This window comes from Lactuca virosa, chromosome 6 (genome assembly GCF_052849685.1).
Source record: "Lactuca virosa cultivar CGN04683 chromosome 6, Lactuca_virosa_CGN04683_v6, whole genome shotgun sequence".
Lineage (NCBI taxonomy): Eukaryota > Viridiplantae > Streptophyta > Magnoliopsida > Asterales > Asteraceae > Lactuca > Lactuca virosa.
This window is the reverse complement of record NC_136431.1, coordinates 146,434,151-146,458,259: the sequence shown is the minus strand read 5'-3', so window position 1 is coordinate 146,458,259 and position 24,109 is coordinate 146,434,151.

The following is a 24,109-nucleotide window of genomic DNA, read 5'->3' as shown; positions in this document are numbered from 1 at the left end:
CATAAAAGGTATGTAACTCTAACTAGTATCTTATATGGTTTATGTCAAATGCATGCTAGTTATAGGTTTAATGCCTTGGAAACCATTTGAATGTATAATTACTGAAAACATAGATCCAAGGTATTTAGGGTTGTATGTGCACCATAAGGATGTTATAGTATACAAAACCCATCAATCAAGACCGTGTCTGACAATCAATTTTGGAACTCAGTTGATCAATACTTGGTCGAAAGACAGTTGGCTACAAATGGATCTTCAAGATGAAGACCAACATGGATGGAAATATACACATTTTCAAGGCTCGACTGGTTGTGAAGGGATTTACTGAAACCCAAGATATTGACTATGATGAGACCTTCTCACCAGTGGCTAAGATAAATTCTATTAGGATAATGCTCGCCATAGCTGCCTTTCATGATTATGAAATTTGGTAGATGGACGTCAAAACTGCTTTCCTTAATGGAAAGTCGGTTGAAGATGTTTATGAGTCAGCAAGAGGGTTTTGTTGATGCAAAGTTTTCCAATATAGTATGTAAGGTTAAGAAATCAATCTATGGATTGAAACAAGCATCTCGCAGTTGGATTGTAACATCCATAAAATTCATGAAAAATTTAAACTTTTAAAACCAATCCACAAATAATCATTGTTTAGAATATAGTTTTCAAAACATGTTAATGTCAGAGTTTTCCCAAAATCATAAATCATAAAATGAGGAGGTGCACGATTACACCTTCGCCTTCCCACGATCATCTAGAGGTACCTGAAACATAACCCACAATTATAACCCAAAAGCTTAATGAGTTCCCCCAAAGTACTAACACACAAACAAATAACACATATACAATAACAGCATACTATAGCTCCAATCAACCATCGGGTTGGAATAACCCGGCACCTCAACCATCCGGTTGGAATGCCAACATACTGTCACACCCCCAAACAAAGGATGGCAGAAACGTCCGGGGTGGCGGACTTCATGTATAGTATCATAACAACCAGTATAGTAGTGACCAAAGCAAATACAACCATCATAAATATAATTGCAAAAGTTACACCTTAGTATGAGTTTACATATTTCAAAATCAATTACACTATGATGACAAAATGAAATGTTTGACGTCTTAACGTCCCATCCTCAAAAGCTGTTGACTTCCAGTTTCACTGATTTCCTAAGAATACAAGTAGTTTCGAAAAAGTGTCAACAATTAAGTTGGTGAGTTCATAAGCTTTTGGATGTAGAGTTTGAAAACCTTTGTTTGTAAATGTAATGTATACTTCAAGAAAATCCAATGTTTTCCTTATAAAAAGTGATGTAGTCTTAAATCCCAAGACCGAATGTATGTGTGTCTTTTGTACTTGTAAAGTGTTTGTAAATGCCTTGTATACTCAAGAAAATCCAATATTTTCCTTACAAAATGTTATGTAGTCTTAAATCCCAAGAACGGATGTATGTGTATGTTTTGTACTTGCAACATGTTTGTAAATGTATTGTATACTCAAGAAAAATCCAATATTTTCCTTACAAAATGTTATGTAGTCTTAACTCCCAAGACCGAATGTATGTGTATGTTTCGTACTTGTAACGATCTATGCGGTTTTAAATAGTTAAAACCCCTTTTTAAAGTAGAATTTACCCTAAACTTGAAATGTTTTTAACTCCCTATGCGAGTCGTTATAACCATACTATAACTAGAATGAACCTGCTACAACATTTTTCAGACGTCAAGATCTTATGACTTTTGTCACTCGTAGACCTGCAGGTCCTGCTCTAGCTAGCAACTAGGTGTGGGGTGTCAATCCCAATATAGATCCATACACAATTATCACGCTCTCCCTACAAGAGACTCTGGTTATAACTTGCAAGAATTTTAACCCGTACTCTAAGAGTACAATTGAAGAATTGTCTCACAACTAACGTTAACGAGTTTTCGTGTGGTTTGAATGTAAAACCTTTTCCGTTGTGGAAGCGAAATCTCCCTTTGTGTAATAAATTTGTGATATGATATCCATAAACTATACCTATTATAGTTTATCATGTAGTATATGAAAAACTCATTTGTATTGAGTGTAAAGCCTTTTCTGTGGTGGAATTAAATCCCCTTTTTATGTAGTATGATTGTATTGTAAAATCCATAAACTATACCTATTATAGTTTATTGTACTTGTTCGAAGTGTATGAAAACCTTTACCATGAATGTCTAATTCTGTTTATGATGTTAAACTAACAAGAAATACATTCAACATTTAGAAACGTATTGTTATACACTTTGCTCAACATGTTACAAAGTGTTATAAATATTGAAAGTTGTTAAACTAGCTTTTCACTTTACTGCACTGTTTTAGAAAAATCATATGAAGTCAAAAACGGAATCCGTAAACTCTGAGAGTTTAGAAAATATGTCTAGTTCATTCATAATTTTTATTATGATTTTTAGAAGTCTCTAACTTGTGTGAAAATGCTCATATTCACAAACTGGCCCGAATTCGTTGCTAGAATGATAGGCAGTTTTGTAAAAATCACCATAACTTGTAGAAAAATCGTATGGAGATATGCAAGTAGTCATTAGAAAGGTATAAACCTGAAATACTTGCATATTAAACAGTTTTGAAATGTATTAAGATTAAGATGGTCAAAACAGTCTGTGAATAGGACTCAACTTTTCTGTGAAAAGCTAAAGTATGAGTTTGAGTTGTGTTAAGGTGATTTAACTTGTATTCCCCCCCCCCCCCTAAAACTTGAAGAAAACATGAAAATGTGGGGGTATGAACTCACCTTGAGTGATTTCCTTAGATGAATGCTGAAGAAAAGGGGTTTCCAAGTCAAGAACACTTGGTAAAAGCTTGGAGAGTTGAAGATCTAAGAACAAATATGGCGATATTTGTTATGAGAGATCCATAATTTGAGTGAAGGTGTTAAGAATGCTCAAATATAGGATGAGAATACTTACTAAAAGTGAGTGAAAATCTCAATGTCATCCTTGGAGTCTCGAGTTATTAGAGAGAGGAAGTGAGAGAGAGGTGTTTGCTTTTTGGTGAGAGAGTGAGTAAAGTGGAAGGAGAGATGAGGGTTTTCCAGCTTTTGATCAAGATATCTTGCTGGAGGGGAGTGTGAGAGGACAAATAGTTGACTAGGTAGGGATGAATAGTGACTGGAGGTTGTCATAAGTGGGTATGGGGGATAGCTTGTGTCATACTTTATGAAAAGTCAACACTCCAAATCCATATCTTACACAATAGATATTATTATTAGATTAAGATTTCCAACAAAATGTGATTAAATATGAATATATAGGGTCTTATATGCCAAAATATGAGTTTGGGTGAAACTCCCATGTTAAAATCATGAAAAACGACCTTAAAACACGAAAGTACTCGAAAACCGGGATCAAGAGGCGAACCTGCGAAATTTTGAGGGTTAGAACCGAGGGTTCGGTCCAAGAAGCTTGAGACCCGAAGGTAGGTGGGCCGAAAGTGGAAGGAACCGAAGGTGGTCTTCGGACCGAAGGGTGATTCAGGGCCGAAGGTTGATCCGGATCGAAAGTAAGTTCGGTTCTAGGCAGGTTCGGTCCTAATGGTAGGTTTCGGTCCTTATACCAGGTTTCGGTCCTTATAGGGAGGCTTCGGTTCTAAGAGTGGTTTCGGCCCTACATGGCTGTTTTTCGAGAAATCTTCCCGTTTCGAGCGGTTTTGGACTAAATTAAGGGTCGGGATACCTCGAATGATTATAAAAAGTTGAAAGAGATTTTGAGAGATATTTGGGAGAGATTTGGGAGAGATTGAGATAGAGTGAGAGATATTGAGAGAGACTTTGTTTGTGACCTTTGCGAGTGTTTAACTTCGAAATGCAAGTTTTGTAAGCCCCGTTTTGCCTTGTTATGAGTGTTATACGCCCCCAAAGGGTGTGTAATAATGTTTTATCGAGTAGTTCCATCCCTTACCCTGATTAGGGTTTAGATTTTTTGAACACGTGAAAACTCTAAGTGATACTTTGCATTAGGATGGTGTGTTGTATAATAGTAAACATAATGTAAAACCTAATATACAAGGGTTAATTGAGTTGGCCGGTTTGACTTGTTGACTTTCTTTGACTTTGACTTGACCAGAAAGTGACGGTTGTCACATCATCCCCCCGTTAGAAGGAATTTCGTCCCGAAATTAGCACTTTGACCGGGACTTCAAGAGTTGGGGAAGAGATGTGGGTATTTTTGTTTCATTTGGTTTTCTCGTTTCCGGGTGAACTTGGGTCCTTGTTTAACGTTCCAACGGACCTTCACACTAGGGATGCGACTTAGTTTTGTTCTTTTGATCTCTCGATCCATGATTTCTACCGGTTCTTCCACGAAGTAGAGACTCTTGTTGGTTTCAATCTCGTCAAGAGAAATAACAAGAATTTCGTCGGCCAAGCACTTCTTTAAGTAAAACATGTGGAAGGTCGGATGTACATTATTAATCTCTCGTGGTAATCGTAGTTTGTATGTCACTGGGCCAATCCTGGCAAGGTTTTCGAATGGCCCGATGTACCTTGGATTTAGTTTCCCACGTTTACCGAAACGTATCATTCCTTTCAATGGTGAGAACTTTAGTAGAACTCGGTCACCAGCCCGTCATTCCGAGGGTTTGCATCGCTTATTTGTGCAGCTCTTTTGTCACTCTCGAGATGCTTTCAGCCTTTCTCGCATTTGTACGATCTTTTCCATGGTCTTTCTTATGATTTCGGGGCCAATGAGGGTGTTGTTAGGGACTCGCCCCTTTGCTAGTTGTGTATCTCCCCTTTCAGCCCAGTGCAGCGGTGATCTACACTTGCAGCTATAAAGTGCTTCAAATGGTGCAACCTTGATGCTAGTGTGATAACTGTTATTGTACGAGAATTCGAAAAATGGTAAATGGGTATCCCAAGCTTTACCAAAGTCAATCACAAAAGCTCTTAGCATATCTTTCTAGGTTTGAACAGTTCCTTTTGCTTTTCCTGTCGCTTTGTAGGTGGTAGGCCGTACTCATATCCGGCCTAGTTCCCAGAGACTTTTGGAGTGATTGCCAAATTTTCGAAATGAATCTACTGTCTCTATCGGAGGTAATGGACATTGAAACATCATGCAGTTGTACAATCTCTTTGATGTATGTTCTAGTCAATTTCTCCATCTTGTCGGTTTCTTCGATTGGTAGGAAGTGCGCGGATTTGGTCAATCTATCAACGGTTACCCAAATGGTATCGAGACCATCCATTGTCGTGGGTAACTTGGTCATGAAGTCCATGGTTATCCGCTCCAACTTCCTTTCTGGTCTCACTGGTTGTTGTAGGAAACTCGAAGGCTTCTATTATTCTACCATGACCTTGGCACGAGTCAGATACTTGCCTACATGTGTAGCAATGTCAGCCTTCCTATTCGGCCCGCGATATCACTTTTTGAGGTCCAGATATATCTTATCTGAGCCTGGATGAATGGAGTAGCGAGTTTTGTGTGTTTCGTTTGTGACATCATCTCCGAATCCACCAACTTCGGTGTCCAGATCCAGTTCATAGGATCATGTGTCCCGCCGCTCTTGCCTTCTAGGCTCTTATGATTGGTGATGATTGCACATTTCGTGTCATAGAGATAGTGCCTCCAGATCTCTAGGGCGAATACTACTGCTCCTAGTTCGAGGTCATGAGTGACCTAGTCGACCCCGTACGTATTTAGTTCGAGGTCATGAGTGACCTAGTGACTTCTCCTAGAAGCGTTGCATAGGGCCTGCTTTAGTGATTCTCGTTTTTTGATTAGATCGATAGGGAGCATATGGGGTAGGTTTACACGACTAGACTCATTCGAATGGTAAAACGTCCACTCGCACTCCTGGGTACCCTTTTCCCGAAGTTCATGGTAGGACTCGTACCTGGTCCATCTATCATTAACTCGCGTATATAGATCGTATGTAATTAAGGTTGGTAAGACGGTCGGATGGGTGACTCTGCCCTAAGTCCACAACTAGACAAGGAACAGGAAATAGGGCAGAAACACACATCCAATGTCCGTATAATCTTAATTATATATTGTCCTTGCGTATACACTTAGTAATGATAGGCTAACCGTATTCGTCCCAAGCCTCCGTGCTTGATCATGACCTGCTATTTGAGTGATATTCTCGAAGGGTGTACTAGGAATACTTTGAAAAGGTTTCGGAAGGTATAATGCTCCTCCAGTGAGTGCTTTGGGGTTTTGCAATGAGGGATGACCCGGAGGTCTGTGTCGGATTTGTGTTTACGAGAGACGAGGGTTTCGATATTTAGTGGGTTAGGTGAAGGGTGTTTTCGTAGCACATTCAATTGGGAAGGTAACGATTAAACCAATCCAAACCAAATGACGACAACAGATCTTTTTAGTAAAACATGTGTTAAGTTGTATTCGTACGAAATATTCATTAGGGAGATAGAGCATCATGTGCTTCTTGTTAGTATGTTCTGTATTGGTCGGTGCTATTATTACTGTAGATGATTCGCATTGCTGCTACTAGTACTGATAGTAAGAGTGTTTTGTTAACTAGCGATGATACTTCATATTATGATCCCTAACAGGGTTCTCTATGACCGCTCGATGTATATAAGTGTTTTGATTCGATTGAACGAGAGTGTATTTTAACTGCTTTTTGAAGGACGAAAATCTTAGCAAACATACCACATACATTACAAACAAATGGTACTTAAACGTTATTGTTTTTGAAATATCCCCAAAAGTCCTAATAAGGTTCCTTTTTGCTCCTGTCGGTTCGGTTGTCACACTCCTCCTGCTCCTCCGTCATTCCTCTCAGTTGTATAGTCTCTCTTGAAGAGTCCCGTTTCACCGCATAGGTGGCATACTGGACTTACACCGGTATTGGTGATTGGAGCGATGAGCTGGGCTTGAGTCCTGCAGAAGCGGGCAGTATGCCCGTTCCTGTTGCAGTTTTTACAGTGCAATACCCGAAAAACCCCTTTGTGATGGTAGTTACACTTGTTACACTTTGGAAGTGTTCCTATATATCGTCTGACCGGTGCTTGAGTGACAGGCGTTGTGGCTAATGTCGAGGCATGTGTCATGACTATTGTTGTAATTGCAGGGGCAGCCACGGATTGTTGTCTTTTAGCGAGTTTTTGAGATAGATTGTGCTTCTTTTTGTCCTAAAACTTTCGTTTCTTGCCCTTGGGTTTGTGGTCTGAGGCGCCTTCGTTGGTAGACACCCGCTGGTGTTGCGTCATGACAGTTGTCATGGCGGCCGTGACCGCAGCTTGAAAAGTGGCAGAGTCTATTTGCAGGATTTGTGCCTTGCTTCTTGGCTGGTTACTTCCTTGTGAAGACATAATCCTGTCGTATGGCGAGAAACGATCTCATGAATAACGATGGTCATTATTAGTGATATTCTTACAATATATATATATATATATATATATATATATATATATATATATATACATACATACATATATAAATTTCTCCCTTTGCTGTGCTATTCTCAATGTTTCTGCTAAACATTTATGAGATGGAGTTATGGTAGTGGATAGGAGTAGGTTTGTATGGGCGTTAAGTTTTACCCATCCTATGATTATCTTTGCCCAAACACACTTAGCTGAGGAGTTTTGATGGGATCCGGTGCATTAGTGCTGGTATGATCGCACCCTATAGGCCCATGAAAAAGGCACCTTTCAACCATGACGTTTTAAAAGGTGAGATGACAATGAGTCTTGAATAAGGGTTTATACGTCGTGAGTTATCTAACTAAGTTTATCTTAGTTCTAAGTGTATCGTGTTCCGATTTTTCATGGTGTTCTAAAAACAATTCATAATGAGAGTCTATATATAATAAACTTATGAATTCTTAGTAGTACTGTCCCTAATGAAATAATACGCATGCCTATTTCATTTGTATGATTCTAGTATATATAGTTTTTAGCGAGAAATTTTTTTTTGAGCCTAATGCAGATCTACACCACATCATTGCAAGGAAAAATTCGGACCGCAAATAAATCCCTCGACTAGTGTAATCACTAAATCGCAGGGTCAAGCCTACACATGGAGAAGAGTACCATCAACGCATACTCATAATCCAATCACAAGGTCTTGTGAGTAGTATGAACTCTACTCATGACGATCCATCCCTTGTGGTGCTTGAAACGAAGTCGATGCATCCTGTAGTTCTGCCAACCTATGTCCCGCTGCGACCACTCTCTGTTCGAGTGTCGAGTTTCTATCCTGATACTCCTTTACCTTTGCCTGAGCGGTGATAAGGTCCTTAATGAGTTGGTCTCTAAAATAGTAGTCTCCTTCCATGTCTCGAGTTTGTGAGATGGTAGCGTCTGTAGCAGCGCGCATCTCCCTAACTCGATGTTCGTGATCTGCTGGGTCATCACCGGGAGGGCTCTGTCAGCCAGTCCCCCATGGTTGAGGTCATTGCAACCTCGTTGGTCTCCAAATGACGATCGTTGTCGCTGATGGCGACTCCACCCCTCGATCAATGTTACCCAACGGGGCATAGGTCCGATGTAGTCGAAACGGTTTGCGAGAACCCTGGCTAGGTACGAAGAGTTGATGACCTCTGGCTCCACTTCCGACTCTTTTCCTGATCATCAACTATCTCTCCGGGTTCGAAAAGTACGGGTCTCCTGGTAAGTAGAATCTTGCTATGATGTCCGTGCGAGAATAGGGGTGGGGTAAGAGGTATATAATAATCATATTCCTAGGAATACTTATAGGGGTTTGATCCTCCTTAGTTTCTTCTATAATGACATGGTGCATACCAATTACATATAACAAAATATATGATAGACCTTCGAATAATTGATCATTCTCTAAAACCACAACCAAACAAGGAACAGGAAGTAAAGCAATGATCACAAATTCTAAGTCTATGATATCTAAGTTATATATAACTTCAGCGTATTCACTTAGTGATTATAGATCTACTAGCAAGAATCTGTTTAGTTTTCACATAAGTTATAGTACCACAAAATACTCCTATAGTATTTTAAATGTTATGTTTGGTTCTTAACGATTTTCTTGTATGGGAAGTTTTTAGCCTTGTTGCTCACTACGACCATTCCCCGACATACATTAGTCACACCTCGGATAAATGTAGTTGATCAGGCTATATTCATCCCAAGTCTGATTACATATCCCAAGGTCTACTCATAGTGTCCAACTCCTCATTTTACTTTTGTATCGACCTAGATATCACACTATACTCCATGTGTGCATGTACTCATACTTTTAACAAGAAACTATTTATTTCTAAAAGTAAAGTTATTTGAAAATGTTTAATCAGAGACTTTTAGTCCCAAAGTATTTATAGTTGTATCTCTTATGTGGTTTGATATACTTAGTTCACTATAAATAGTTCTCTGATAACAATCTGTCACTCCCCCAAACCAAGGATGGCGGAAACGTCCGGTGGTGGCGGACTTCATGTATAGTATCATAACAACCAGTATAGTAGTGACCAAAGCAAATACAACCATCATAAATATAATTGAAAAAGTTACACCTTAGTATGAGTTTACATGTTTCAAAATGTTATGTAGTCTTAAATCCCAAGACCGAATGTATGTGTATGTTTCGTACTTGTAACGATGTATGCAGTTTTAAATAGTTAAAACCCCTTTTTAAAGTAGAATTTACCGTAAACTTGAAATGTTGTTAACTCCCTATGTGAGTCGTTATAACCATACTATAACTAGAATGAACCTGCTACAACGTTTTTCAGACGTCAAGATCTTATGACTTTTGTCACCCGTAGACCTGCAGGTCCTGTTGTAGCTAGCAACAAGGTGTGGGGTGTCAATCCCAATATAGATCTATACACAATTATCACGCTCTCCCTACAAGAGACTCTGGTTATAACTTGCAGGAATTTTAACCCGTACTCTAAGAGTACAATTGAAGAATTGTCTCACAACTGACGTTAACGAGTTTACGTGTGGTCTGAATGTAAAACCTTTTCCGTTGTGGAAGTGAAATCTCCCTTTGTGTAATAAATTCATGATGTGAAATCCATAAACTATACCTATTATAGTTTATCATGTAGTATATGAAAAACTCGTTTGTATTGAGTGTAAAGCCTTATCTGTGGTGGAATTAAATCCCCTTTTTATGTAGTATGATTGTATTGTAAAATCCATAAACTACACCTATTATAGGTTATTGTACTTGTTCGGAGTGTATGAAAACCTTTACCATGAATGTCTAATTCTGTTTATGATGTTAAACTAACAAGAAATACATTCAACATTTAGAAACGTATTGTTATACACTTTGCTCAACATGTTACAAAGTGTTATAAATATTGAAAGCTGTTAAACTAGCTTTTCACTTTACTGCACTTTTTTAGGAAAATCATACGAAGTTAAAACCTGAATCCGTAAACTCTGAGAGTTTAGAAAATGTGTCTAGTTCATTCATAATTTTTATTATGATTTTTAGAAGTCTCTAACTTGTGTGAAAATGTTCGTATTCACAGACTGGCCCGAATTCGTTTCTGGAATGATAGGCACTTTTGTAAAAACCACCATAACTTGTAGAAAATCGTATGGAGATGTACAAGAAGTCATTAGAAAGGTATGAACCTGAAATACTTGCATATTAAACAGTTTTGAAAGGTATTAAGATTAAGATGGTCAAAATAGTCTGTGAATAGGACTCAACTTTTCTGTGAAAAGCTGAGGTATGAGTTTGAGTTCTGTTAAGGTGATTTAGCTTGTATTCCCCCCCCCCCCTAAAACACGAAGAAAACATGAAAATGTGGGGGTATGAACTCACCTTGAGTGATTTCCTTAGATGAATGCTTAAGAAAAGGGGTTTCCAAGTCAAGAACACTTGGTAGAAGCTTCGAGAGTTGAAGATATAAGAACAAATATGGCGATATTTGTTATAAGAGATCCATAATTTGAGTGAAGGTGTGAAGAATGTTCAAATGTAGGATGAGAATACTTACTAAAAGTGAGTGAAAAGCTCAATGTCAGCCTTAGAGTCTCGAGTTATTAGAGAGAGAAAGTGAGAGAGAGGTGTTTGCTTTTTGGTGAGAGAGTGAGTAAAGTGGAAGGAGAGATGAGGGTTTTCCAACTTTTGATCAAGATATCTTGCTGGAGGGGAGTGTGAGAGGACAAATAGTTGCCTAGGTAGGGATGAATAGTGACTGGAGGTTGTCATAAGTGGGTATGGGGGATAGCTTGTGTCATACTTTATGAAAAGTCAACACTCCAAATCCATATCTTACACAATAGATATTATTCTTAGATTAAGATTTCCCCCAAAATGTGATTAAATATGAATATATAGGGTCTTATATGCCAAAATATGAGTTTGCGTGAAACTCCCATGTTAAAATCATGAAAAACGAGCTTAAAACGCGAAAGTACTCGAAAACCAGGATCAAGAGGCGAACCTGCGAAGTTTTGAGGGTCAGAACCGAGGGTTCGGTCCAAGAAGCTTGAGACCCGAAGGTAGGTGGGCCGAAAGTGGAAGGAACCGAAGGTGGTCTTCAGACCGAAGGGTGATTCAAGGCTGAAGGTTGATCCGGACCGAAAGTTAGTTCGGTTCTAGGCAGGTTCGGTCCTAATGGTAGGTTTCGGTCCTTATAGCAGGTTCCGGTCCTTATAGGGAGGCTTCGGTTTTAATAGTGGTTTCGGCCCTACATGGTTGTTTTTCGAGAAATCTTCCCGTTTCGAGCGGTTTTTGACTAAATTAAGGGTCGGGATACCTCGAGTGATTATAAAAATTTGAAAGAGATTTTGAGAGAGATTTGGGAGAGATTTAGATAGAGTGAGAGAGATTGAGAGAGACTTTGTTTGTGACCTTTGCGAGTGTTTAACTTCAAAATGCAAGGTTTGTAAGCCCCGTTTTGCCTTGTTATGAGTGTTATATGCCCCCGAACGGTATGTAATAATGTTTTATCGAGTAGTTACATCCCTTACCCTGATTAGGGTTTAGATTTTCTGAACACGTGAAAACTCTAAGTGATACTTTGCATTAGGATGGTGTGTTGTACAATAGTAAACATAATGTAAACCCTAATATACAAGGGTTAATTGAGTTGGCCGGTTTGACTTGTTGACTTTCTTTGACTTTGACTTGACCAGAAAGTGACGGTTGTCACACATACTATGGGTCAAATCATCATCGGGATGGAATAACCTCGGGCCCTCAACCATCGGGTTGGCATGCCCCAACCTGTTAGCTTACGCACAAAGCAATGAAGTCTTAGCCACCGACCAAACATGTGCACATATAACAGATAATCATATAACAGTCTACAGCCAATCAAATAGATCTACATATCACTAAGCATAGCATCATCCTATATACCAGGATACTGATCTAACAGATCACTACATTAGAATAGCATACATAACAGGATATCAATCCAATGGACTGGCATTGGTGCCTTCGACCCGCAAGTACAGTGCGGAACAATCACCTCACAAACTGAACAGAACTGGTGAGGCCCGACTCCGAATCTCAGCTCTCTAAATGATACCTATTTCCACCAAATGAACAATTCCATTAAAATCCCAAAATACCCAAAATACCCTCAAGGTCAAACTTGGTTAAAGTTAAACTCAACTGGTCAAACCGACTAAGTCAGCCGAGTCAACTCAACAAGGATGACCCATGTGGATACGCGAGGCGTACTCCGGAGGTACGCTTAGCGTACTCCAATCCTCGCATTGACCACCATTGGGGCGTACTTCCATGTACGCGGGGCGTACCCTCGCAACCCCCAAACTCCATTAAGTGCTTAATGACTTAAGCACTCAAGCGAATACTTTAGATTGTGACAACCCAAAATTTCTATCTTGTACAACCATTCACTTCAATAGAAGTCAGGATTGATTCTGCAAAATTTTAAGCTTTTTGGAGTCAGTTTGAGTGTTCTAAAGCCTAGTACTTCAAGAGATAGCTGGAGAGAGGATGCTTTAGGGTAAAGTGTACAACATTTGAGTTCCAAAACTCCAAGAGCTTGGAGTTTACAGCCCAAATGGTGTTGGGGCCGTAAACCCTAAGGACTATATAAGTGACACTTAGTCATTTTTATCACTTTTTCACATTTTCAAGTCTAGAAACCAATTCTCTCTCAAGTATCATCTAACTCTTCTTCAAAATCTTCAAGAAACTAAGTGTTTTCTTCCTTGTTTAGATGATCTCTTCCTTAATCTAGTGATCTTACATGATTTCATCCATGAAATCATTCCATTTGTTTAGATCTTCAAGCATTCTTCATTTCACCAAGAACACACACTAGTGTTCTTGGGCCGTGAACACCCTTTCAAGCTCCTTTATTGTAAGTATTCTTACCCTAGTGTGTTATAAGGCTTGTTTCACTTCTTATTCAACTAGAAAACACCAAGAATCACAAGTCCATAAGGTGTTTACGGCCAAGACATGTTCTTGAGCCGTCAACCCTAATAGATGGGGCAAAGTGAGCCCTAGTCCCTTCCTTAGCCTTGGATACTAGTCTAGATCACTTCCTTGAAGTGTTTAGGACCTTAAACATCAAAAAGATCAAGAACACATAGAGTTTACGGCCGTAAACTCATGGAGAAATGACCATAGGCCGTAAACTCTATAAAGTGGTGCAATTGTGCCACCATGACTTCCTAAGGCTTGGACTTGACTATAAGATGCTAAATCATGACTTGTAAGACCTTTTAGCACAAAATGGTACATTATACCATGAGTTTACGGCCGTAAACTCATGGGTAAATGACCAATGGCCGTAAACTCAAGAGTTATGACCATTATGGCCATAAGCTCAAATGTAAGGCCATACTCCCATTAGATACAAGCCTTTGGTACTACTAGCACTTGAATCAAAGTGTTATCCATGTTTTAGGGTGTCTTTACTTCATTAATTAGTTGTTAAATAACTAATTTGATACATATATGTGTTATTATATGTTAATTAGGATCCGTGTGTGTGTTCAAGTCTTCACTTGACACTTAGCATCCTATAACATCTGTTCATCCAAACCACTCACTACAGGTGAGTTCATACCCCTTAATCAACCTTTTAAATGATTTTAAATGCTTTTATGGGGGGGATACAAGTTGAACTATCATAGTTATTATATCAATCACATGTGATTAATAACTACCAAACAAGTGGATTTCTTACTTTTCAAACTGTGTTATCAAACAAACTAGTTCAAACTGTTTTAAAAACTCTTTTACATGTCAAATACTTTTATTAAACTCTTTTAAACTTATATTTTGTTAAATGTGTATCTATATAGATATAGTTATATAAGTAGGATTCAAAGGACTTAGGACTGATAGCTCACCTTACCTCCTGTTCCTTGTTTGGTTGTGGACTTAGGGTATCGGTTGTTTGTCCGAAGGTCGTTTGAATCCTAGTTATATATTATGTATATGTATATAGATATAAAATTTCCTTCTTTCAATTCAATACCTTTGAGTAGCAAAGGCATACAAACATGTTCATACATACAAACAACATTACTAGTAAACTATAATAGGTATAGTTTAGGAAGTTACTAATACCATTACTAGAACAATGAAACATACAATGAGTCAGTTCATACATGAGTCAACAGATACTATGATGAGAAACAGAGAGAACATACATACATACTAGACAGAGAGAGAACATGCAATACAGCTAGTACATACTATATGTCACACCCCCAAACCAAGGATGGTGGAAACGTCCGGGGGTGGAGGACTTCATGTAAAGTATCACAACAACGAGTATAATAGTGCTCAAAGTAAATACAACCATCATAAATATAATTGAAAAGGTTACACCATAGTATATTTTTACATGTTTCAAAAAATCAATTACATTATGATGACAAAATAAATTGTTTGACGATTTAACGTCCCATCCTCAAAGTGCTGATATTTTCCTGTTTCACTGATTTCCTGAAAATACAAGTAGTTTTGAAAAAGTGTCAACAATTAAGTTGGTGAGTTCATAAGAGTTTTGTTTGAGGAAGAAACCATTTTCCTTGTAAAAGCGATAAAGTATGGTTTCCAGAAAATCCAATATTTTCTTAGTTAAGTGTGGAATGAATGCTCCTATGTTATGCGATAATGAACCCTAGAAAGACCCATAGATTCCTTCTATGATCGCCCAGCGTATATAAGTTATATAAAATTTAAGTTAAATAAACTGTTGAATATAATGGGTCTGCCCTAGGTCCACAACCAAACAAGGAACAGGAGATGAGGCGGGCCCACCAATTCTAAGTCGATTGTGACTAGATTCTTATATAACTCTAGCATATACACTTAGCAATTATAGTTGAAGTCTAACAATTCTAGATGAAATATAGTTTTAATAGAAATATGTTTCCAAAGAAAATCCAATATTTTCTTAGTTAAGTGAGAAATGAATGCTCCTATGATATGCGATAATGAACCCTAGAAAGACCCATAGATTCCTTCTATAATCGCCCAGCGTATACAAGTTATATAAAATTTAAGTTAAATAAACCGTTGAATATAATGGGTCTTCCCTAGGTCCACAACCAAACAAGGAACAGGAGATAAGGCGGGCCCACCAATTCTAAGTCGATTGTGACTAGGTTCTTATATAACTCTAGCATATACACTTAGCAATTATAGCTGAAGTCTAACAATTGTAGATGAAATATAGTTTTAATATCATAAAAACCATTTTGTGTGAACCTGGTACTTTGTATTTGTACCCCTTTTTGGTATGAAACCGGTACTTTGTATTTGTACCCCTTTTCGTATGAAAACCTGGTACTTTGTATTTGTACCCCTTTTCGTATGAAAAACCTGGTACTTTGTATTTGTACCCCTTTTTGGTCTGAAACCGGTACTTTGTATTTGTACCCCTTTTCGTATGAAAACCTGGTACTTTGTATTTGTACCCCTTTTCGTATGAAAAACCTGGTACTTTGTATTTGTACCCCTTTTTGTTTAAAAACCTTTTGTAATGAATTCGTAATGTAAATGAACATAAACTATACCTATTATACTCTATCAAAATGTTTGTAATGTATATGCAACCTAATTATACCTATTATAGTTTAGTACGTTTCTTTGTGGTGTATAAGAACCCTTTTCTATGTACGTCGAATGTATAGCAAAATATAACTATGTTTATCATGCCTTGTTTTGTACTATTGGTAATGATGGAGGATTCTTAAAATTCAGTGAGTATTTTCTGTTATACAATTATCCCACAACAAGAAACACATGTAAAATATGAAGTCATTAAAGATTAACACTTTGCTCAACATGTTACAAAGTGCGTTGAAAGTTATAAGTTGTTATCTAGATTTTGACATTTCTAAACTGTTTTAGAAAACTTATAGAGAAATCATACGAAGTCGAAAACTGAATCCGTAACTTCTGAGAGTTCATAAAATGTGTCTAGTTTGTTCATAATTTTTATTATGATTTTTGGAAGTCTTTAACTTGTGTTAAAATGTTCATATTCACAGACTGGTCCGAATTCGTTTTTGAAATGATAGGCAGTTTTGTAAAAATCACCATAAATCGTAGAAAAATCGTATGGTGATGTGCAAGTAGTATTTTTAAAGGTATGAACCTGAGCTATTTGCACCTAATACAGTTTTGAAAACTAAAATGTTTAAGTTGACCAAAATAGTCCATGAATGGAGTTGAACTTTTCTGATGAAGGCTGTTAAATGAGTTTAGTTGTGTTCTTGGTGTTTTAACTTGTATTCCTCCCCTTAAAACTTAAGAAAACCATGAAAAGATAGGGTTATGAACTCACCTTGAGTGATTTCAGTAGATGGATGATGGAGAAAGGTAGTGTTCAACCCAAGAACACTAAGAAGATGCCTTGAAGGTTCGAAGATCTAACATGAATGTGATGATGTTTGTGTAAAATATCTATGATTTGAGTAGAAGGAAGTGAAATAATTATATGGAGGATGAATATACTTACCAAAAGTGGAAGAAAATCTTGGAAGAAGGCCCTTGAATCTCGAATTTTAGTGAGAGAATTGAGAGAGAAAATGTGTTTAATCTTCGGTGGAAGAATGAGAAAATGAGAGAGAGTGTTAGGAGAGAGGATAGATTTCAGCCTTAGACAAGGAAAGGGGGTTGGGAAATGATGTGAAAAGGACGATGAATGACCAGGTATGGTGGGGGGTGTGGGCTGGTCATGGAGTCTGTGTGGGTGGTTGCTTGTGTCATAAACTAAAGTAAAGTCAACACTCCACCTCAAGATCTTATTTAATAGATTTTTATCCTTAAATAAGGATTTCCCTAAAAATATGCTTAATTTATGAATATATGGGGTCTTATATGTCAAAATATAAGTTTGGGTGAAAATCCCTCGTTAAAATAATTAAAATCGGGCTTAAAACGGAGTCGTGGTCGAAAACCGGGTGGAAAATGGAAAATCCAAAGTCAGGGCGAGGGACTTCGGTCTTAGCAGCATTAGAACCGGAAGGGTGGTTTGGTTGGTGCATTGGATCTGAGGGGAAGGGACTGCGGTCCGAGCAGGTACCGCAGGCGGGTTCGTCCGAAGGGACCGAAGGCCGGGTCAGGTGCGGTGCTCAGTTGTGGGTGCGGTTCAGTGCTCCGGTCTTCAACAGCCTCGATCCTCAGTAGTTCTAGTCCTTAGTCATTGCGGTCCGATGGCTGCGGTTCGATGGCTGCGGCTACTCAAGGGGACTTCGGTCTTGGCTCTTGGGGCTTCTGCTCAAGGAGGGTTTGGTCCCTATAGAGGGACTTCGGCCCTATTTGGCTGATTTTCGCATAAACTCCCCGTTTTACGCGATTTTTCACCAAGTTAAGTGTCGGGATGACCCGAAAGATTATAAAAAGTTGAAAGAGATTTTGAGAGAGATTTGGGAAAGATTTCACACACTTGAAGAGATTTCTCATACAGAGACAGATCTGGGAGAGATTTCACATTCTTGGACAGATTTCTCCTACAGAGAGAGATTTGGGAGAGATTTCACATTCTTGGAGAGATTTCTCCTACAGAGAGAGATTTGGGAGAGATTTCACATTCTTGGAGAGATTTCACCTACAGAGAGAGATTTGGGAGAGATTTCACGTACTTGGAGAGATTTCTCCTACTTAGAGAGTTTTGGGAGAGATTTCACGTACTTGGAGAAATTTCCCCTACTTAGAGAGTTTTGGGAGAGATTTCACGTACTTGGAGAGATAGAGTGAAAGAGATTTGGAGAGACTTCTTTTGTGACCTTTTTGAGTGTTTGGCTTTGTAACGCAAGGTTCTTCCACTCTGTTAAGCCTTGTTATGAATGTTATACGCTCTCGAGGGGTATGGAATAATGTTTTATCGAGTAGATTCATCACTTACCCTGATTAGGGTTTAGAATTTCCAAACACGTGAAAACTCTAAGTGATACTTTATATTAAGATTGCGAGTAGTACAATGAGAATCATAATGGAAACCCTAATGTACAAGGGTTAGATGAGTTGACCGGTTTGACTCGTTGACTTTAGTTGACTTTGACTTGGCCAAATATTGACGGTTGTCACATCATCCCCCCGTTAGAAAGAATTTCGTCCCGAAATTAGGGTTTCGACTCGGACTTCAAGAATTTGGGGGAAAGGTGGGGGAACTTTTCGTAGTATAAGAAATTGATATGGTGGGGAAACAACCCGCCTGATGTTAAATAAAGTCCTTGGAATTTCTTATTGTAACTTGAGCTGAGTCGATTTAGAAGGAGTTATTGTTTTGGAATGATAGTGTATTCTACGTTTGCCTTTATGCTCTCCGCTTTATACTTGGTATTACTATTATGAATATTTTATAATGTAGTTAGCGAGTTCCAGCATTACGAATGTTTCAACAAATTGTGATGAAATTTGCATTATAAGTCCTACCAGTTCTTTTATAATCGCTTGGTGTAAACTAGTCGTATATCATTAAGATTGCAAGGGCATTCGGATGGGTGACCCCGCCTTAAGCCCACAACCAAACATGGAACAGGAAATGAGGCGGAATCACACATCCTAAGTCCATAGAATCTTAATGATGTATGAACATAATGTTTAAACTAGCCATCATAGATTCACCAGTAAAAACCCTGTGTTTTTATATAGAAGACAAGACTTATTCGGGTTTTGCCATGTTCTCGAGATGCTTTCAGCCTTTCTCGAACTTGTGGTAAGTCATAAGTGATAACTTCTCTTTCGAGCGACGCATAGGGCCTGCTTTAGTATTTTTCGTTTGATTAGATCGGTAGGGAACATATGGGTTCGGTTTACACGACTAGACTTATTCGGATGATAGGGCGTTCACTTGCACTCCTGGGTAACCTGGTCCCGAAGTTCATGGCAGGACTCGTACCTGGTCTATCTATCATTAACTTGCGCATATAGGTCGTATGTACTTAAGGTTGGCAAGACATTTGGATGGGTGACTCTGCCCCAAGTCCACAACCAGACAAGGAATAGGAAATAGGGCGGAAGCACACATCCAATGTCCGTAGAATCTTAATTATACATTATCCTCGCGTATACACGTAGTAGTGGTAGGCTAACCGTATTCGTCCCAAGCTTATGTGCTTGAACTTTATCTGCTGAGTGAAGGGTCTCCTGGAAATACTTGTGGTAAGGTTTCGGAAGGTATAATACTCCTCTGGTGAGTGTTTTGGGGTTTCACAGCGAGAGATGACCCGAAAGTCCGTGCTGGATGTGTTTATGGGAGACGAAGGTTTCGATATTCGGGTGCTTAGGTGAAGGGTCCTTTCGTAGCCGTTAAATCAGGAAGGTGAGGAGAGTTGTCGACCTCTGATTCTACCTCCGACTTTTATCCTCATCACTCACTAACTCTCCAGGTTCGGAAAGTATGGGTCTCCTGGTACGTAAGATCTTGTCGTGATGTCCGTGCGAGAATAGGGGTGGAAGAGATAATTAATAGACGTCTAATCATATAATTACTTATAGGGGGTGATCCTTATCAGTCACGTCTATAATCACATAGTGCATACCAGTTATACATAATCTGAGATAGAATAGACCTTCGAATAAATGACTCTACTCTAAGTCCACAACCAAACAAGGAACAGGAAGTAGAGCAATAGTCATAGATTCTGAGTCTATAATATCTTTAATTGTGTATAACCTTGGCGTATGCACTCAGTCATTATAAACCTACTAATAGGGGTCTTTAGTTTTCACATAAGTTGATTATAGTATCACCAAATACTCCTATAGTATTTTAATGTTTATGTTTTTCAATGTTTGTTTGTAGATAGAGTTGGTAAGTTTTTAGACTTGTTGCAACACCACAACCATTCCCGGGCATATGCTAATCACTTCTGGGTCAGACATAGTTGATCAGGCTATGTCATTCCCAGACCTGACCATACATCCCCAAGCCTACTTGTGCCATTCAACAATCACAACTTTTGTTTTGTTCTAGTATGATGCTGACCTTAGTATGTATGCATGCATGTATACTTTTAACAAGAAACTATTTATTTCTAAAAGTATAGTTATTTGAAAATGTTACATAAGAGACCTTAGTCCCAATGCATTTATAGTTTGTATATCTTATGTGGTTCGATATACTTAGTTCACCATAAACAATACTCTGATACCAATCTGTCACACCCCCAAACCAAGGATGGCGGAAACGTCCGGGGGTGGAGGACTTCATGTAAAGTATCACAACAACGAGTATAATAGTGCTAAAAGTAAATACAACCATCATAAATATAATTGAAAAGGTTCCACCATAGTATATGTTTACATGTTTCAAAATCAATTACATTATGATGACAAAATAAACTGTTTGACGATTTAACGTCCCATCCTCAAAGTGCTGATATTTTCCTGTTTCACTGATTTCCTGAGAATACAAGTAGTTTTGAAAAAGTGTCAACAATTAATTTGGTGAGTTCATAAGAGTTTTGTTTGAGGAAGAAACCGTTTTCCTTGTAAAAGCGATAAAGTATGGTTTCCAGAAAATCCAATATTTTCTTAGTTAAGTGTGGAATGAATGCTCCTATGTTATGCGATAATGAACCCTAGAAAGATCCATAGATTCCTTCTATAATCGCCCAGCGTATATAAGTTATATAAAATTTAAGTTAAATAAACCGTTAAATATAATGGGTCTTCGCTAGGTCCACAACCAAACAAGGAACAGGAGATGAGGCGGGCCCACCAATTCTAAGTCGATTGTGACTAGATTCTTATATAACTCTAGCATATACACTTAGCAATTATAGTTGAAGTCTAACAATTCTAGATGAAATATAGTTTTAATAGAAATATGTTTCCAAAGAAAATCCAATATTTTCTTAGTTAAGTGAGAAATGAATGCTCCTATGATATGCGATAATGAACCCTAGAAAGACCCATAGATTCCTTCTATAATCGCCCAGCGTATACAAGTTATATAAAATTTAAGTTAAATAAACCGTTGAATATAATGGGTCTTCCCTAGGTCCACAACCAAACAAGGAACAGGAGATAAGGCGGGCCCACCAATTCTAAGTCGATTGTGACTAGGTTCTTATATAACTCTAGCATATACACTTAGCAATTATAGCTGAAGTCTAACAATTCTAGATGAAATATAGTTTTAATATCATAAAAACCATTTTGTGTGAACCTGGTACTTTGTATTTGTACCCCTTTTTGGTATGAAACCGGTACTTTGTATTTGTACCCCTTTTCGTATGAAAACCTGGTACTTTGTATTTGTACCCCTTTTCGTATGAAAAACCTGGTACTTTGTATTTGTACCCCTGTTTGGTCTGAAACCGGTACTTTGTATTTGTACCCCTTTTCGTATGAAAACCTGGTACTTTGTATTTGTACCCCTTTTCGTATGAAAAACCTGGTACTTTGTATTTGTACCCCTTTTTGTTTAAAAACCTTTTGTAATGAATTCGTAATGTAAATGAACATAAACTATACCTATTATAGTCTATCAAAATGTTTTTAATGTATATGCAACCAAACTATACCTATTATAGTTTAGTTTGTTTGTTTGTGGTGTATAAGAACCCTTTTCTATGTACGTCGAATGTATAGCAAAATATAACTATGTTTATCATGCCTTGTTTTGTACTATTGGTAATGATGGAGGATTCTTAAAATTCAGTGAGTATTTTCTGTTATACAATTATCCCACAACAAGAAACACATGTAAAATATGAAGTCATTAAAGATTAACACTTTGCTCAACATGTTACAAAGTGCGTTGAAAGTCATAAGCTGTTATCTAGATTTTGATATTTCTAAACTGTTTTAGAAAACTTATAGAGAAATCATACGAAGTCGAAAACTGAATCCGTAACTTCTGAGAGTTCATAAAATGTGTCTAGTTTGTTCATAATTTTTATTATGATTTTTGGAAGTCATAATTTTTATTATGATTTTTGGAAGTCTTTATATGTCAAAATATAAGTTTGGGTGAAAATCCCTCGTTAAAATAATTAAAATCGGGCTTAAAACGGAGTCGTGGTCGAAAACTGGGTGGAAAATGGAAAATCCGAAGTCAGTGCGAGGGACTTCCGTCTTAGCAGCATTAGAACCAGAAGGGTGGTTTGGTTGGTGCATTGGATCCGAGGGGAAGGGACTGCGGTCCGAGGAGGTACCGCAAGCGGGTTCGTCCGAAGGGACCGAAGGCGGGGTCAGGTGCGGTGCTCAGTTGCGGGTGCGGTTCAGCGCTCCGGTGTTCAGCAGCCTCGGTCCTCAGTAGTTCTAGTCCTTAGTCATTGCGGTCCGATGGCTGCGGTTCGATGGCTGCGGCTACTCAAGGGGACTTTGGTCTTGGCTCTTGGGGCTTCGGCTCAAGGAGGGTTTGGTCCTTATAGAGGGACTTCGGGCCTATTTGGCTGATTTTCGCATAAACTCCCCGTTTTGCGCGATTTTTCACCAAGTTAAGTGTCAGGATGACCCGAAATATTATAAAAAGTTGAAAGAGATTTTGAGAGAGATTTGGGAGAGATTTCACACACTTGGAGAGATTTCTCAAACAGAGACAGATCTGGGAGAGATTTCACATTCTTGGAGAGATTTCTCCTACAGAGAGAGATTTGGGAGAAATTTCACATTCTTGGAGAGATTTCTCCCACAGAGAGAGATTTGGGAGAGATTTCACATTCTTGGAGAGATTTCTCCTACAGAGAGATTGGGAGAGATTTCACGTACTTGGAGAGATTTCTCCTACTTAGAGAGTTTTGGGAGAGATTTCACGTACTTGGAGAGATTTCTCCTACTTAGAGAGTTTTGGGAGAGATTTCACGTACTTGGAGAGATAGAGTGAAAGAGATTTGGAGAGACTTCTTTTGTGACCTTTTTGAGTGTTTGGCTTTGTAACGCAAGGTTCTTCCACTCTGTTAAGCCTTGTTATGAATGTTATACGCTCTCGAGGGGTATGGAATAATGTTTTATCGAGTAGATTCATCACTTACCCTGATTAGGGTTTAGAATTTCCGAACACGTGAAAACTCTAAGTGATACTATATATTAAGATTGCGAGTAGTACAATGAGAATCATAATGGAAACCCTAATGTACAAGGGTTAGATGAGTTGACCGGTTTGACTCGTTGACTTTAGTTGACTTTGACTTGGCCAAAAATTGACGGTTGTCACATCATCCCCCCGTTAGAAAGAATTTCGTCCCGAAATTAGTGTTTCGACTGGGACTTCAAGATTTTGGGGGAAAGATGGGGGAACTTTTCGTAGTATAAGAAATTGATATGGTGGGGAAACAACCCGCCTGATGTTAAATAAAGTCCTTGGAATTTCTTATTGTAACTTGAGCTGAGTCGATTTAGAAGGAGTTATTGTTTTGGAATGATAGTGTATTCTACGTTTGCCTTTATGCTCTCCGCTTTATACTTGGTATTACTATTATGAATATTTTATAATGTAGTTAGCGAGTTCCAGCATTACGAATGTTTCAACAAATTGTGATGAAATTTGCATTATAAGTCCTACCAGTTCTTTTATAATCGCTTGGTGTAAACTATTCGTATATCATTAAGATTGCAAGGGCATTCGGATGGGTGACCCCGCCTTAAGCCCACAACCAAACATGGAACAGGAAATGAGGCGGAATCACACATCCTAAGTCCAGATAATCTTAATGATGTATGAACATAATGTTTACACTAGCCATCATAGATTCACCAGTAAAAACCC